Here is a 5,658-nt window from a genome sequence, read left to right as displayed (position 1 = left end):
TGGAGAGGAGGCATTGTCAACTATATTGATAAATATGTTGGTTGTCAAAATCCTCTGATTAATTCTGTACTGGAGCCAATGCAGTTTTGTGTTTTGTGTAACGACAAATGGAAGTTTATTAATTACTTTCAAATTCTCAATATCCACATTTAAAATTGTGCTCCACTTGGTGTTTCCTGTAGACGTACAATCATTTCTATTCAAAATACAATTGATATCTCTTGAGCCCGTCTGACTCTTTAATATAGTTTTCACATGTGATGGAATGAAAGGAGATGCTAGTTTGTAGCTTTCCTTTGTAAACTGCCTGCTTACTTATCTTTGATGTCAGAGACATAATACTATTGTATTTCATTATATTCAAATTTACATCAAATATATTTTGTAATTCGTCGTGTTTCAGAAAAGAACCATCTTCTCCAACCAAATCATTAACATAACGAATACCTCCATCAAGCCAATTCTTATAAAGAATTGGTCGTTGTCCAACTTTAAACAAATTATTCATCCAAAGAGGACTGGCTAAAAAATATTCCCATTTTTTATCTTTCTCTCTCTCCATTACCATTTCCCATGACAACAGAACATCTCGCCAAAATCGTTTTAATATTTTCTCTTAAATGAGATATATATGCTGATCTGCAGGTGAACAATTTTTCTTTATCTACCTGTGATAAGACAATATTTTGCCAATTTTCTTCATTTCTAAGACGTCTCCTTATCCATGTACATTTCGTGGCTTGAATAAAAGCATTTACATTGATCATCTTAAGGCCTCCTTCTTTATAGCATTTTTGTAATACATCTTTCTTAACTTTATGAACAGGTGAATTTCACACAAATGTATAAAAAATGTCGTTTATATTTTTCACCATATCATCCCTTGTGTTTGGAAGTGACATTATAAAATGATTCAAAATTGGTAACAAAAATGTTTTAACAACTGTTATTCTACCAATTACTGTAATATTTCGTTTTGACCACTGGTTTATTATACTTTTGATCTTTCTGATACTTTCATCATAATTTTGTTTTATCATCTTATCCAAGTCGACCTCAAAATTAACACCTAATAATTTGAAAGATGTAACTCCCCAAGAAAGATTTTTCTCTCTACATAAAACCTCCTTAGAATACTTTTTGCTCCCAATCCAAACAACTTGAGTTTTTGAAAAGTTGATGTTAAGTCCCGAAATCTGGCCAAACAATGTTCATGTAATGCCTGGTTCAAGGAATCTTCCAAACCATCTAAAAGTAAAGATGTATCGTCTGCAAATTGGGACAATTTATGTTCAACCTGGATGACTTTGATTCCCTTTATGTCATTGTTCTTTCTAATTTTCATACCCAAAATTTCAGCACACAAGATAAATAAGTATGGTGACAAGGGGTCCCCTTGTCTACAGCCCCGTTCAATTAAGAAAAACTTTAAAAGATTCCCACCCTGAATAACAGTGGAGTTTATGTTATTGTATAAAACTTCTGTCCATTTTATAATAGAATCCCCATAGTTAAAGAACTTTAAAACATTTTTTCAAAAATCTCCATGAAATGGAATCAAAAGCCTTTTCAAAATCGATTAATAATAAAAGGCCAGGTATATAATTTTTTTTCACTATATTGCATAATGTCATAAATAAGTCTAATATTCTCCCCAATATATATTCCACTGATAAACCCAGTCTGATCAGTATGTATAAGATTACTCAAAACAGTCTTAAATCTCATAGCTAAAGCACCAGAACAAATCTTATATACTGTGTTCAATAAAGATATGGGTCTCCAATTCTTTAAAAAATGTCTTGGTTTATTTCCCTTAGGTAGACAGGTAATAATGCCCTGTTTTTGTGTGACAGATAATTCTCCCTTTTGGTACCCTGCATTAAATGATCTAACAACAAAATATTTTAAATTCTTCCAAAAAAAACTTAAAGAAGTCAGTAGAAAACCCATCAGAACCTGGCGTTTTATTATTTTTCATACGTTTTAATGCCAGACCAGCTACATTAAGAGTAATAATACCTTCTAAACTGTGTTTTTTTTTATCATTTGTTAACTTTGTAAAATTTACACCATCTAAACCTTAATTAATTTCATCATATACATTGACATTGTCATTGTCTTTTTTCATAAAATTCCTTAACCTGGTTTAAAATCTCTTTTTGATCTGTAACTACCTCCCCATTATCTTTTTTCAAATTTAGGAACGATTTTACTCGTAAAGTTCTTAGATTCTAGACCACAGAAATAACTTGTTGGCTTTTCCCCTTCCTCTATCCATTGTACTCTAGATCTAACCATTTTACTCTTGCAATCTCTCCTTTCTGATATTCTCTAATTCTTGCTTTTTTTGTTCTAATTGCTGTATTGAACCATTATCTAAATTTTCTTCTATATATCTTACCTCTTCCTTAAGTTTCTCCTCATTTTTGTTTTTCTCTCTCTTTTTAAAACTTGAATATGAGATGGATTTTCCACGTATTTCCATCAGTAAAGTTTCAAGAAAGAGTTGATCATTTATAATGAATTCAATTGACTCATTATCAATATCTTGTATACTCTCATGATTATAAACTGGAAGACAATATTGTTTCTTTACATCAAGTATCTTCTGATGTACAATTTTGATATATTCCTCATCATAAAGTAATGAGTTATTGAACTTCCATAACACTTTCCCTCTAACAAATGGACAAATCTCCAATTCTAGTAATATCTTAGAGTGGTCTGAACGATAACTTGGTTCAACACAGCAATTTTTTGAAAATGATAACATACCCTCTGATATCAGTAGAAAATCAAGCCTTGCTTGTTTTAGAGGGTTTTTCTTCCGCCAAGTAAATCTTTTTAATTTTGGAAAAAGCTCTCTGAATTGATCTACCAGAGATCTATCCTCTATTATTTGCAGTAATTTATCTCTAGCATTGGGGTTATTTATATGTAGATAATTACTATAATCTAGATCGTGAGACAAAACCAGGTTATAATCCCCACATATTACATAATATTCATTCTCAAAGTCATCAATAACCGACATAATCTGGTCATAAAACACAGGGCAGTCATTATTAGAACCATATATATTAACTAATGTAAAACGTATCTTATCAACCATAACATCTAAAGCTAAATAATTTCCATTTTCATCTTTTTTTTTCCTTTGTAATCTTGAATTCAAATTTATTATTTAATAGTATAGCAACTCCTCTAGAGTTAGTAGTGAAAGATGCAAAGAAGCAGTCAAAACCCCAAAGTGATCTAATATTGTTCTCTTGTTCAAATGCAAAATGAGTGTCTTGAAGGCAATATATGTTATACGTTTCTAATTTCAGAAAATTGAAAACATCCGTCCGCTTGGACAGGTCACCTAATCCTTGACAATTGACTGAAAGTATTTTTAAAGACCCCATGATTGTTGGGATATATAATAAATCATTTTAAAATTTTGACAACATAGACACAAAATAAACCATGTCATAGGAATGCATAAAACATAAATACAGTAATGTACATGTATATTCAGTATTCTAATGAACTGCTGTTTCAACAAAGTCACCAAGAGAACAGCTAAACAACTACAATGTTGTTTTGCCAGATATAAGAAATATACATTATAAATAATAAGTAGAGAAAAAAAGGTTAAAAGCAACATAAAGGCAGTCTGCAAACATTCAATTATGATGTCATATTTTTGCAGTATACATTTCATGTAGAAATATATAGCAAAGAGTTATATGTACGAGTACGTAATATTATGCATACATAGTATTACGTACTCGCACATGTAACTCTTTGCTATATATTTTTACATGAAATGTATACTGCAAAAATATATATATATATAATGCGTTGAACTAAAATATTTTTTGTATCAAAAATATTTTTAATGACCTTTCTGTTTGAAAATAAAATTTAAAACAGTGAATTCTGAATAGTACAATACATTGGATTGATAGGGTTGTGAAGTCACAACAATAGAGGTTTATGACATGTGTTGTGGCTTCCCAACTCTAGCAGCAATCCAATGGAAACAAAGTACCAAAAAACTACGAAACAATACAATTGGGTTATCTCCCTTAAATTTAGCTTCCCTGTTAGTGTTGTTCATTTGTATTGCGATACAATAAATTGGGGTCACTTTCCTTTAATTGGACAACAAAATGAATTGTTCAAAATATAAGGTAGCTTTATCTCCCTTTGTTTCGATAGTCATGTACTGTTTATCTTTAGTATTGCTAAACAATTAAATAAATTGGGTTTCTCTCCCTTTAAGTTAACCACACAATGATGCTTTGATAAAAATCAAACTGATGTTAAATAAATAAGTTAGGATTATCTCCCTTTAGTTTTAACAACTAATCTTTTAACCTTTGATGAAAGAATTGTTAAGTCGTAGAAGGAAAATTGATTTTAACCACAATTTGATAAATAAAAGTCTTATCCAGTATTGATAGGAATGTGGGAACGTAATTTTGTATATAGCTTTGACAGTTTTACTATATTTAGGCATACAATAATGTTGAAATTATATTTTGTGTTCCATAATACTATACAAAGAGTAATTTAACATATACTACAATTTTTTTTCACGAACGTAAGGAGTCTCAACAGTTTGTGAGGTATAAGTTCTTCACTTTCACAGTTACTCCCCTTGCTGTAGTCTGAACTGGATGTCGTCATAAAGATTAAACTTCAATTTCAGATCTTCTTCAGTCCTCCCATATATGCCACAGTTATAATACAACACCTGGTCAAACTCATTAGTGTCATTTAAACGTTTAATCAAGTTCATATTTCTCTGGGAAACATCATCAACACATTTCACATTTCCCTTCAGCTCTTTTCTTTCTCGCATAACTTTTCTCTTAACATCGCTGCTAAGGAGCTTCACAATGACTGGGTATGGTCCCGGTTTTTTGGTTGGGATCCTGTGAATAGCTATAACATCCTTATCCTCTAGTTCAACCTTCAGTTCATTTTTGCAAGTGTCTATAAAATCTTTTCTTAGATTTTGGTTTGTCTTGCGGGGAAAGTTCATAACTTTAATGTTATTTTTTCTCGAGTATTGCTGGTTATAGTTGCTACTAATATCTGCTTATTTAGCTATTCTAGTTGTTTCGTTTAAGTCTTTCCTGATATTAGTAGTAGTACCATGCAGCACCTGTATCTTTTTTTTAAGTCATCATTTTCTATAGAAAAAGCATCTATCTTTTCCTGCATTTTCAATTTTTTACAATCGAGGACTTGATTCGTCCACAAATGAGTTCACGTTTGTAAAATGTAAGTGGCATAAACTCAACACTGGTAAAAATAAGTTGTGGCGCAAAAGGACGCAAATTTGTCACGAACGGATATTGCCATTACAAAAAAAAAAGAAAAAAGAAAAAAAATTTCCCACAACTATCTAGTCAGGAACATACTTATAGATATAACGCTGGGTTACCCATGGTCCCCTGTAAGATCATACATATTGATATAGCATTGGATGACCATTGGTCCGCTATAGGAACATACATATAAATTATCTAGATACTTCGCACTACTGTCTAGATACCTCGCACTACTGTCTAGGTACTTCGCACTACTATCTAGACACTTCTAAATATTATCTAGCTACACAAAAAATTCTCACGAGTATCTTGATACTTCAAAAAACAT

General features: G+C 31.1%; 1 pseudogene; it reads right to left on the bottom strand.

The window, feature by feature from the left end:
• Positions 1-4,522: 4,522 nt before the first annotated feature.
• On the bottom strand, positions 4,523-5,220 carry LOC148604518 (uncharacterized; annotated as a pseudogene).
• Positions 5,221-5,658: the final 438 nt, after the last annotated feature.

This window comes from Perna viridis, chromosome 10 (genome assembly GCF_037379345.1).
Source record: "Perna viridis isolate PV_CMFRI_1.1 ecotype Kerala chromosome 10, ASM3737934v1, whole genome shotgun sequence".
Taxonomy (NCBI): domain Eukaryota; kingdom Metazoa; phylum Mollusca; class Bivalvia; order Mytilida; family Mytilidae; genus Perna; species Perna viridis.
Note: the sequence above shows the minus strand (reverse complement) of the source record. Positions and strands in the feature narration are given on the sequence as shown.